The sequence below is a fragment of the Phyllobates terribilis genome, unplaced genomic scaffold (assembly GCF_046119375.1).
Source record: "Phyllobates terribilis strain yellow unplaced genomic scaffold, ASM4611937v1 Scaffold_4__5_contigs__length_816908805, whole genome shotgun sequence".
NCBI classification, from domain to species: domain Eukaryota; kingdom Metazoa; phylum Chordata; class Amphibia; order Anura; family Dendrobatidae; genus Phyllobates; species Phyllobates terribilis.
This window is the reverse complement of record NW_027362764.1, coordinates 181,073,667-181,086,744: the sequence shown is the minus strand read 5'-3', so window position 1 is coordinate 181,086,744 and position 13,078 is coordinate 181,073,667.

The following is a 13,078-nucleotide window of genomic DNA, read 5'->3' as shown; positions in this document are numbered from 1 at the left end:
TGGCGATGTATTCGCACAAAGTGATTTCTCCGGTTGAAGACGGAACAAGCCGTTAGACTTCTGGAGCTTATGAAAAAAGCTCAAAGTCTGCATGAAGAGGTCATCCAGATGCCTCAGGCTCTGGTAAGAAAGCTTATTGGGAGAAATGGCTGAGCCATGCAGATGATGGTAAAGAAGTCTGGTGTGATGAAAGTAAGCAGTCCACGTGATCGTCAGGACTGGATACCAGATGAAGACGGCATGGTGTCATTCTCCGCTGTAGGAACGGAAGAAAGTCTTGCATATATACACATGCTGATGGAGTACTGAGTGACCTACCTGTGAGAGGTAGAACAGTTGAATCTCGCTAAACTGAGAGTGGAAAGACAGCATCGTCTGAGCAGCAGAAAATAGCAGCCGTCTAGAAATTGTGAGACCAGACAGAGAATGGGCCCTTCAAATAATAGAATGGCTACAGTAGAAGTTAGAGACTTTTCAAGATATCCTGAGGATAGTGGGCGTGGGTTTAGAGGTAGTGAGACCTCCAGTAACTCAGGTCTGAGTGGCCCATACAAATGACCCAATAGAGTACGGGACAGTACGGAGTCGAACCAGACCTTAGATACCAGGGCATGTGAGTCACACTGCTGTATGGACCGCTGGGAGTGGGGAAGGTCTGACAAGGTTTGACTGACCGCTGGGAGCGGGGGAGGTGTGACAAGGTTACGACCCGGAAAGGTGACTTGACGAAGTCAGTGACAATGACAGATGGTAGGTCCCTAAGGAATGGGCTAATGTCGATGACTAATGTTCCAGGGGCTGAGCAGCGCAATTGTCAAGTACATGGTCTCTGTGTGAACGGTGGTTGTGTATATTATGTGTTCAACCCCACAAGTTTGAACAGAGGGGGGGATATGTAATGCAGCGGCTTGCGGCATTACTGTAATGGTCCAGGGTGTGTTTTGGCTGACCATGTACTGACTCATTATTCTTGCATTTGGCAAATATTAAAAAATATGGTAATCCTAATTGACCTAAAACGGGAAAGGTTTATTCTGATTTCATGTTAGATATTGAGAAAAACATGCATATGTGTCTTTTTATATAGTGTATGTGAACTTCTGGTTTCAACTGTATTCCTTCAAAACTTGTGAAAAATTGGTGTACACATCCAGTAATCAGACTGGCATGCTCTGCACAATCTGTCGAGCAATCTGAATGAAGCCATTACAGATGTGATGAGCTGTTGGTTTTCTTATATTAAGTTTCCTTAAACATCCATATTTTATGTATGTGTTCTTTTTGTGTTTTTGATGGATAGAACACGGACCCATTATAGTCTATTTGGCTATTAAAATGTCCATTGTTTTTGGAACTTTTTTTTTCTTTGAGAGATGTGCAAAAAAAGGAGACATTATTCCGTTTTAACCTGTAATGCCGCGGCTTGCGGCATTACTGTAATGGTCCAAGGTGTGTTTTGGCTGACCATGTACCTCCCCCTCAGGTGACTGATCACATGACGGTGACATCAGCACAGGTCCTGTGCACACAGAAGGTCTGATCACATGACTGTGACATCAGCACAGGTCCTGTGTGCATTGGAAGATATATAAACCCTGGTAGTTTTGAAACAGGGTGTGAAAGGCGTGAGGCCTGTTCCCATGTGGGACACCGTTAGAGTGTGAGGCCTAGTGAAGCCTGGTGAAGCCTGAAAGGCAGAGGCTGGATCCTTATGTGTAAGCGATGCCAGTAGCCTTGGAGTGCAAGAGGCTTGGAGGGCAAGAGTCCTGGAAGGCAGAGGCTGGATGTTAGGTGTGAAAACATACCAGTAGCCTTTGAAGGTTCGAGGGCTGGAGACCCCCGTCTGGGAAGCTGTAAAGCCACAGCTGTGGCAGAGCAAGTCTGAAGCAGCTAAAACCCCGCAAAGGTAAAACACTGCTTGATGTGGACTTTTATATAAGTGACTTTGCTGAAGGCTGTAACTGGAGCCAAGTGGGCCTTTCTGCCACTGGGAAGGCTCTTGGACATTATATGGGTAATATGTCGGCGAGCCACTGAGTTGGACTTGGTGATAAGCGGTAGTGAAGTGTAATAAACTGCTGGATTTTGAAATACTGGAAAACGTGGCTGGTGTGCTGTAATTGACCCGGTGTCCCCCAGCATGATGACTAGCGCTGCCTTACAAACCTTAGACATTTATCAAAATCCTCCATATAAGAGTATGGATACGTGAAAATCATGAACAGCACATATCACCATCTATTTGTAATTTTTGTGCTGTCTGTTTTTACATTGCAATGTAAAGTAGAAGCTGGGCAATTTTTTTTGGGCAAATGAGAAAATCACTGATGATGCACTGATGGTAAAAAAAACTTACATGCAAACCACACTCTGATGAAAATCTAAACCAAAAAACTAATGAATATTGATTAGATTTTTGTGTACAAGAAAAATCACTGATGCCGTGCTCTACTACTACATGATATCAGAACAAGGCGAAAATTGTGAGATGTTTTTGAAGTGATAGTAACACAAGGGGTCAAGTGGTTACAGATGAGTGGTGGATCAATCCGCTGCAGATCAATTTCAAGTCAAATTTCAAAGAGGAGTGTTTGCCTTGCCAGAAACAAGGAAATAAGGAAATGGCAGAGTTGTGACTTGTTCAAGAGACAACTAGAGAAAAACCCTTTAAGTAGCATGAAAAGTCTGATACCGCAGTGTGATGTTAAAAATGCTGCTGGTACCATTGTCTACCATTAGTGATGGACAAGCACTAAAATGCTCGGGTGCTCGTTGCTCGGGTTGAGAAAATTGGAATACTCGGGTGCTCGACCCGAGCAACGAGCCCAATGTAAGTCTATGGGAAACTCGAGCATTTTTCAGGCGACTCCTCCCGGTGGTCTGCAGAGGGCCAAAAATTGTCCTAATCGATGGGAACAGTGCTCAAAAGGCATGGGAACAGCATGGGGAAGACCCCTAGAAGCATTTCTGACTCCCAGGTCACTGCTGTCAACAATGTTGTCAGAGGTATTACGCCACTTTTACGGACTCACAATAAAACATACAAAAAAAAAAACCAAAATGGATTTTCATGGAAAATATGTTAAGGAATATCCTTTCCAGGGTAATGACTTGTATATAAGGCAAAATAAATAACCAAAAACAAAAATACTCCTCCACACCATAGGCTATGTTCACACAAAGTGTTTTTGATGTGTTTTTGCACTTTTGTATTGCTTTAAACCGTGACAAATGCATTCACCCGGAAATGTCTTTTTAACATTTTACAACCTTATCTGGCCATGTGGTGTGTGAGACATGATCAGACACATCCTGTTTCATTTATGAAGGAGGAACTCTGAAAGTCACAAAGCCTATTTATATAGGGCCATTAGGCGGCCTTTGCTATTCTTAAAGGGCCAGCAGTCCGCCCTCACTATTCTTAGAGAGCCATCAGCCGACTATGCTTTTTTGTTCTCATTACTAGAGAGTGGGTCTCCTATACTGTTATTGCGTATGCAGTGAGTGGCAGAACTTTCCAAAATTTGAAAGCACCCCAATACCCCTTTGAAGAGACTTATAGGAGGGCCTCCTGAAAACAATGTTCCCATTATTAGGAAGCGGGTCTCCCATTGTGTTTGCCTATGCAGTGAATGCAAGGGTTGCCAAAAATTTGGAGGCACTCTAATGCCCTTTGGAAGAGATGTGGAGATCAGAGTGCCTCCTGAAAACAATGTTCCCATTATAAGGAAGTGGGTCTCCCATTGTGTTTGCCTATGCAGGGAATGCAAAGAGTTGTCAAAAATTTAGAGACACTCCAATGCCCCTTGGAAGAGACATGGAGGTCAGAGGGCCTCCTGAAAACAATGTTCCCATTATTAGGAAGTGGGTCTCCCATTGTGTTTGCCTATGCAGTGAATGCAAGGGTTGCCAAAAATTTGGAGGCACTCCAATGCCCCTTGGAAGAGACGTGGAGGTCAGAGGGCCTCCTGAAAACAATGTCCCCATTATTAGAAAGTGGGTCTCCCATAGTGTTGGCCTATGCAGTGAATGCAAGGGCTGAAAAAAAAATTGGGAGGCACTCCAATGCCCCTTGGAAGACACATGGAGGAGGGCCTCATAAAAAAAATGTTCCCATTAGAAAGCAGCGGGTCTCCTAAACTTGTAATGCCCATGCACTAAGTGTATGGGCTGACAAACATTTACCCCGGGGGGGGGTATACATGAACATACTGTATAAAATTTTTTTTTTTATGGGCATCATAAACACCCTTTAAAAAAATTATGTGGGTGTTGCATCACGGACCACGGTCACCCTGGTGATATGGTGGTGGAGGATGAGAAGGAGGAGAAGGAGGAGGACAAGAGCAAATAGCCAAAATCAGGAAGGAATTTTTTTAATAGTTCCGCAACAAGGGCCTTCTGGTACTGCCCCTTTTTTGTAGACCTATCCGCCTCAGGAATAAGAGATAGAAAGTTCTTCCTGTAGTGTGTGTCTAGAAGTGTCACCAACCTGTAATGAATGTCATTCAAAATTTTGAGAATGTGAGGGTCATGGGAAAGGCAGCATAACATAAACTCAGCCATGCATGCCAGACTGCTAACAGGCAAGACTTCCATGTCCTCACCAAGAGGACGACTGACCATGCTTTCCTCCTCTTCCTCTCTGTCCTCAGACCATCCACACTGAACAGACGGTATGACAGTTGTGCAGGTAGTACCATCTATAGTGCATGAAACTAGCTCCTGTTCTTCCTCCTTCCTCATTGTCACCCAATCCACGTTGGGATGAGATGAGGCTGGGCTGTGTGCAATCATCCTGTATGGTTCCTTGCTCCATCTCATCGTGCTCCCACCTGCAATGCATCCTCTTTATGAGCAGAGAGCATTTCAGAAGACAGAGAGTAGTGAGATAGTGATGCTAATTATGGCATCATCACCGCTCACCATCTTGGTTGAGTCCTCAAAGTTTTGGAGGATGGTACATATGTCTTTCATCCATGTCCACTCCTGAGGTCTTATGTGTGAAGTCTGAACTGAATACCGACAGCCTTGTTGATGCTGGTACTCAACAACTGCCCTCTTCTGCTCAGAAATCCTTCCCAACATCTGCAATGTAGAGTTCTAACGCATGGGGATATCACACACCAGTCTGTGAGCCGGAATCTGCAAACACTGCTGAAACACGGCAAGGGCGGCGAAAGCTGTAGCTCACTTTCTAAAATGGGCACACAGGTAGCGTACTTTAACAAGCAGATCCAGCAGCTTCAGGTAGGATTTGAGAAATTGCTGAACCACGAGGTTAAGCACATGGGCCAGGCATGGTACGTGTGTGAGCTCGCCTCACCTCAGTGCCGCCACCAGGTTCTGGCCATTGTCACACACGTCAATGCCTGGCTGTAGGTTCAGCGGTGTGAGCCACAGATCTGCCTGCTCTTTCAGAGCTGTCCACAACTCTTCAGCATTGTGTGGTTTGTCACCTAAGCATATTAGCTTCAGCACAGCCTGTTGCCGCTTGGCCGAGGCAGTGCTGCAGTGCTTCCAGCTTGTGACTGATGTGGTCATTTCAGAGATGAAGGCTGAAGAGGAGGAGGAGGCTGAGGGGGATGAGGTGCAGGAGCTGTAGACTGTGAGGGCAACCCTGATTGACCTAGGGCCCGCAATCATTGGCGTCGGGAGGACATGTTCCATCCCAAGGTCCAACTGCGTCGTGGCTTCCACTACGTTAACACAGTGTGCAATTAGCGAGATGTACCGTCCATGCCCACAAGCACTTGTCCACGTGTCCGTGGTTAGGTGGACTTTCCAGGTAACTGCGTTGTTGAGGGCATGGCTAATGTTTTGGGACACGTGCTTGTGTAATGCAGGAACGGCAAACCAGGAGAAATAGTTGCGGCTGCGGACCGAGTACCGAGGGATGGCCCCTGCCATCAGGTTGTGGAAAGATTCCGTCTCCACGAGCCTAAAAGGCAACATTTTGAGCACAAGCAGTGGCGAAATGTGGGAATTTAGTAGTGTGGCCTGTGGGGCATTGGCTGCGTATTTGCGCTTGAGTTCCAAGAACTGGGGTATGGACAACTGAATGCTGCACTGGGAAAAGGATTTGGATGAGCTTCCTGATGCTACTACTTGAGAGGTGCAGGGCAGGAGGCATCTTCACATGCACCATGGACAGGGGATTGGCTTGAATGCACAACAGTGGAAGAAGCAGTGGTGCCACCCGCAGACACTGTTCCTGGACCCTGGGGTTCGACCCACAAAGTTGGGTGCTTTGCTGCCATGTGCCTGATCATGCTGGTGGTGCTCAGGCTGGTCGTTTTGCCACCGCTGCTGATGCTGGCCTGGCAGGTGGTGAAAATGGCCTTTTTGGGATTATCGGCAGAGTCTTTAAAAAACAACCAGACTCGGGAAGACCTAACAGTTGTACTGGCTACTTCCTTCGTGTTGGTGTTACGGGGAACTGTTGCCTGCCTTCTGTCTGCGGCCACCATACTGCTTCTTCTTGCCTGTTTGGGTGCTCTGCCTCCCTCCCCCTGTGTACTGCTGTCCTCGATTTGCATGTCTCCCTGCCAGGTTGGGTCAGTTACTCTAACATCCACCACCTCGTCTTCCACTTCCTCACCCTGGTCCTCCTCCTAACTTTCTGGCAATTGTGTCTCATCATCGTCCACCTCTTGTGACCCTTTCCCACCGTCACCTTCGTGTGACCGTGGCTGCTCAAATATTTGGGCATCGCTACATGCGATCTCCTCTTGCCCCACTTCAAGTGAACTGGGCGAGAGGCCCGAATCTATAAATGGAAAAGTGAACAGTTCTTTGGCGTGTTCAGGTGTGGGATCAGTTGTCTCCGGGCACTCGGCATGGTGGGACGAAGGAGGATCAGGGTGCGGAATATGTAGTCCAGACTCACGGCTACTGAAAATTGACTGTGTGGCAGACAGGGTGGTGGTGGTGGCAAAGCGACTGGAAGCATTATCCGCTATCCAACCAACAACCTTTTGACACTGTTCTGGGTTCAATTATGGTGTGCTGCGGTCCCCTAGGAATTGGGACATGAAGGTTGAGCAAGAAGATGTGGGTGTTTGTTGTGACACAATTTCAGCTTGCCCACTGCCTCGGCCTTGGCCTCTGCATGCACAATCACCATCACGTCCAGTTCCCTGTCCCTTGCCACGCGCCTTGCCCATTTTAAATGGAGGACAATATCTTCCACGCTCACTACAAATGACAGAATTTGGAGCGAAGTTATATGTGATCCGTGTGACAGACAAACCACAGTTTTAAATACCTGGCCTGTAGGTAACTATTTTGAACAGCAAACCGGTGTCAAAAACTTCGCTGACACACTTAAAAAATTATTTAATGGAGGCCAGAAATGCAGAATTTTCTGAAAAGGTATATGTGATCCGTGTGACACACAAACCACAGTTTTAAATACATGGCCTGTAGGTAACTATTTTTAACAGCAAACTTAAGTCAACAGCTTCACTGACACACTGCAACAAAATTTCAATGGAGTCCAGAAATGGCAATATATTCAGAGCAATTATATGTGATATGTGGCACCCCAGAGGGTCTGGTTGCCACAGTGGTATTGCCTCCCTTAAAAGAGGTAATGCCATGTCTGGAGGCAAGCAGGGGTTTCCAGGTCAGGTACACTATACATGCAACACTTTCCTGGCTCCAGGCCAGCAAGGGGAGTCCCTTCCCTTGGCAACTGGTATCTGGGGGCTGGGTTAGTTTAGTCAGTGGCAGGGAGCCAAGTTTAGGACACTGAAGAGAGAGGAGCTAGGGACTGGAGCTGCAGATAGCTCGTCCTAGCTGGAGCTACACAGAGAACCGGACACCGGAGTCCGAGGCTGTGGGACCCTTCAGGACCAGCAGCAGATACCGCAGGGCAGGAGATTGCAGGTCTCCTGGCCCCATCAGACGCCCAGAGCCTCAGCAGCACTGAGGGACCAGTACCACCAAAGAGGAGCGAGGCATCCACAAGGCCCGAGCTGCCAGCCATATGGGTGAGCACAGCACGTTACACTCAGGGACGTGGGCTACAACACAGCTATAAGCAGAGAAGCCAAAGAGTATATTGAGCACGGCAGGCCTACAACTCCACCTGGCCAGGAGGACTCTATGCTTGCTCCCAGACTGACCAAACTCTTATCTCTAGCCTGTACTCCAGTCCAGGCCTGTCTAATTGCTACCAGTAAAGACCCTGGGACTGCACTCTATGGACTCTGTGGTTATTTCTGCACCGCGTCACCCTGCACAACCACCATCATCCACACATGCTGCCCTGAAGCTAACTCATCCTGTGGGGAGTTATACCACCTTTGCTGCTATACCACGGCTTCAGAGGACTGTTCCACAGCGGCAGTCTCTATTAACCGCACTCCACAGGTGGCATAGTCGGACATTATATAAATCATATTCATATACTACCCTTGGATTGACCACCTGGGTCACGGACCGGGTCACCGCCACGGTGACTACAACCCCCAGCATCTACAGGCCAGGCTCAGGGTACCCCACGGCCCAGCGGGCGCGTCAGATACATGTGATAGAGAAAACACAGTTTTAAATAGCTGGCTTGTAGGTAACTATTTTTAACAGCGCCGACCACGTGTCAATCAGTTCACTGACACACTGCAACAAAATTTCAATGGAGGCCAGAAATGGCAATATCTTCAGTGCAATTATATGTGATCCCTGTGACGGAAGAAACCACAGTTTTAAATAGCTGGCCTGTAGGTAACTATTTTTAACAGCAAATTGGTGTCAATAGCTTCACTGACACACTGCAACAAAATTTCAATGGAGGCCAGAAATGGCAATATCTTCAGTGCAATTATATGTGATCCCTGTGATGGAGAAACCACAGTTTTAAATAGCTGGCCTGTAGGTAACTATTTTTAACAGCAAATTGGTGTCAATAGCTTCACTGACACAATGCAACAAAATTTCAATGGAAGCCAGAAATGGCAATATTTTCAGCGCAATTATATGTGATCCACGTGACCACAGTTTTAAATAGCTGGATTTTTAGCTCAGTAATATGGAAAGGACCTGGCTGTATTCTGCAGTGCCAACAAGCAAATTGTGCAGATAAACGGTGTTCTCTGGATTGCTTTTTAAGCAAATAATGAGGATTAAGATCCAAAAAAATTATTCCTGGCCCCTGATACCTGGTTCTATGTCTAGAAATGTCTAAAAGCAGCAGCAGACAGAACTGGAATGGAGCCTCTTGTGCTATATGCACTGCAGTCTGCTGTATACACTGTCTGCCTGATATCTCTGCAGATGGATTAGTCCTCAGAAGGACTGTTTGTTGGGAGGGATATATGTAATATACTTCTGTTCTTCCTACACTACCTAATAAGCAAGCAAATCTCTCCCTAGCTCAGCAGCACCTTTCTCTACACTGTCTGATTGCGGAGTAGACTGATGAGCACGGTGGCGCCAGGTCTGATATAGACCTGATGACGCTGTGCGGCCAGCCAATCACTGTAATGCCACAACCAACATGGCTGCGGCATTACAGTGAGTGGCAGGCAATCCCTGCATGTTCATTAGCTCTGTAAAGAGCGCCAAACATGCAGGGAGGGGACCCGAGCATCCGACCGGGCGAGTATCGAGTACTTGCGAGTATGCTTGCTCATCACTATTTACCATCTCTTTTTCCTAGCCAGATAAGTGAAAATCATTTGGGAATTAGTAAGACTGAGCTTGCATTAAACCACTCAAAAGGGGCTCACTGCAGTTCTAAGAGACCTCAGAGTTTTATGCCCATATTGTCCAGGCAATTAGAGGCTTTGCAATCTTGAAATTTAAATCTAAATTTTTTTAAACATTTGGCTAAACTGGCAAATATGTATATAAAAAGATCCACTCATCTCAACAAGTGACTGAACATTAAGGCTAAAGGATAGATTTGTGTTGAAGAAAAAGAAGGACAGAGAGCATTGGTATGATTTTTAGAAGTTATGAAACTACTCTTTAAAATTGTCACCTTTCTATGCCATAAGTAGTACAGTAATTGTCAGATTGGTGTCCTGTATTCCACCGAGGTTCTAACTAGGCAGCCAGGAAGAGTTGAATGAAACGTCTGGTCAACCATGTGCCATGCCTGTTATGTTCTGCTACCAGAGCTAAGGAAAGAGAGGAGATCTGTCCCTACGATAGAACTCAGCTGAATCCCTACGATGTAACAGGGGACCTGATCCTGCGATCAGACCTGCTAAAGTCCTAAGCTAGTCTGTACGGAGACCTATAGATGTGGGGAAGGAATCCCTACAAGTACTAAGGACTGGGAGGAAAATGGACACCTCCTAACAGAAATAGTAGCAGACAGACGAACAAACAAAATATATAGAACATAGAGGTCCGTAGACCAAGCAAACTAACAGAGTTAGATACAGAGCACAGGCTAGCTAGAAAGTAGTTATACAATGAAGTCCAGCAAAGCCAGAAGGGCGGAGCAGGATTAAATAGGCCAACAAGGTCATGTGACCAGCAAAGGAAAAAACCTAAGAGCAAGGTTCTAACAGTACCCCCCCTTCTATCCGGATCCTCCGGATCCCCTAGGACCAGGCTTATCAGGAAATCTCCTGTGAAACGCTCTGATAAGTCTGGACGCGGAAACATCATCTGACCTCACCCAAGAGTTATCCTCGGGTCCGAAACCTTTCCAGGCCACAAGATACTGCAAACTACCTCTATACCGTCTAGAGTTAAGGATGCGAGAAATTTCATATTCCCCATCCTCCACCACCGGAGGAACAGAGGCAGAGGCGTCACCATCCGACACAACAGCTTTTTTTAACAGAGAGACATGAAATACCGGATTAATTCTCCAGGAGGTAGGAACCTCCAACCTAACAGCAGATTGGTTGACAACCTGAAGCACCTTAAAGGGCCCTACAAACTTGGGACCCAATTTCTTAGAAGGAATCCTCAACCGCAGATTCCTAGAGGACAACCAAACCATGTCACCAACAGCGAACAAAACCTCCTGTCATTTCCTATCAAAGTAGTCTTTAGATTTTCTGTTGGCCTCCTGAAGATTACCACGCACATCCGTCTAAACTCTCTCCAAATCACCGGAAAAATTCTCCTCCTCAGGCACGGCAGATCCCAACTTGGAGAACAACCCAAACGACGGATGTCTCCCAGAACAACAAAAAAAAGGCGAACAACCTGCAGAAGAAGATGTATGATTGTTCAGAGCAAATTCAGCAAGTGGCAGAAACTCAGACCACCCCTCTTGATTGTCTGCCACAAAACAACGCAAGAACTGCTCAACATCCTTTTTCCTTTCTGTCTGGCCATTAGATTCAGGATGATATCCGGACGAGAACGATAAATGAACTCCCAACCTGTCACAAAAGGCACGCCAAAAACGAGCCACGAACTGAGGACCCCTATCAGAAACAATGTCAGTAGGAACGCCATGAAGTCTGACAATTTCCTTGACAAAGGCCTTAGCGAGAGTTTTAGCGCAGGGCAGTTTGACGAAGGGAACCAAGTGACACATCTTGCTAAAACGGTCCACGACCACCCAGATGACAGTAAAACCCTCAGAGGGGGGAAGGTCAGTTATAAAGTCCATAGCCAAATGTGTCCAAGGAGCACTGGGAACCTCCAAAGGACAAAGCAACCCCGCAGCAGGAGTATGTGAGGACTTAGATCTAGCACATATAGTACATTGACGCACCCACTTAATGACTTCCTTCTGCCATCCAGGCCACCAAAAACTGCGACCCACCAGTCTCTTGGTCTCAGAGATTCCGGGATGACCTGTCAACCGAGATTCGTGACACTCAACAAACAAATCTCTCCTAAAGGTCCCAGGCACAAACAACCTCCCATGAGGAGTGTTAGATGGGGCATTCTCCTGTGTTTTAAGAATCTCATCTTCCAAAACGGAGTCCAAAGCAGCTATCACAACACCTTCTTGTAAAATGTTCTCCTCTTTCTCAGCACCGACTATGGGAGAAAAACTGCGAGGCAAGGCATCCGCCTTAACATTCTTAGTACCAGGGATGTAAGTAACGGAGAAATTAAACCGCGAGAAAAACAGTGCCCACCTAGCCTGACGGGCATTCAGGCGCTTGGCAGCATCAAGATATATCAGATTTTTATGATCCGTAAGAACCTGAACGGGAAATTCCGCACCTTCCAAGAAGTGGCGCCAGTGTTCAAATGCGAGTTTAATAGCCAATAATTCCCAATTACCAATATCGTAATTCAGTTCAGTCTCCGAAAAATTTTTTGAAAAAAAGGCACAGGGATGTAATCCATCCCCGTTATCCTGAGACAATACTGCGCCAACCCCCACAGAGGAAGCATCAACCTCAACCAAAAACGGCTTAGTCACATCAGGCTGCATAAGGATGGGAGCAGAGGTGAACCTCTCCTTGAGATACACAAAAGCTTCAATAGCCTCAGAAGACCACTGAACCGCATCAGCACCTTTCCTGGTGAGATCGGTCAGAGGTTTGACAATACTAGAAAATTTTTTTATGAATTTTCTGTAATAATTGGCGAAACCTAAAAACCTCTGTATCGATTTCAAACCAATAGGCCTAGGCCATTCCTGTACAGCTTGAACTTTAACCGGGTCCATCTCAAAACCTTCGCTGGAGATAATGTAACCCAAAAAACTAATTCTCTGTACAGCGAACTCACATTTCTCCAGCTTAGCAAAAAGCGAATTGTCCATTAACAACTGTAATACCTCACGTACGCTCCGCCAATGAGACTCCAGATCCGGCGAATAAATCAAAATGTCATCCAAATACACAACCACATTTTTGCCGATCAAAGGTCTAAGGATGTCATTAATAAGATTCTGAAAAAATGCAGGAGCATTAGTAAGACCAAAAGGCATAACCAGATTCTCAAAATGACCCACAGGAGTGTTAAAAGCAGTCTTCCATTCGTCACCCTCCTTCATGCGCAACAGATTGTATGCCCCCTTAAGGTCAATTTTAGAGAACCACTTGGCCCCCATTAACTGGTTAAATAAATCAGGAATCAATGGCAGTGGGTAAGGATTGCGTACAGTAATTTTGTTAATCTCACGAAAATCCAGACAAGGACG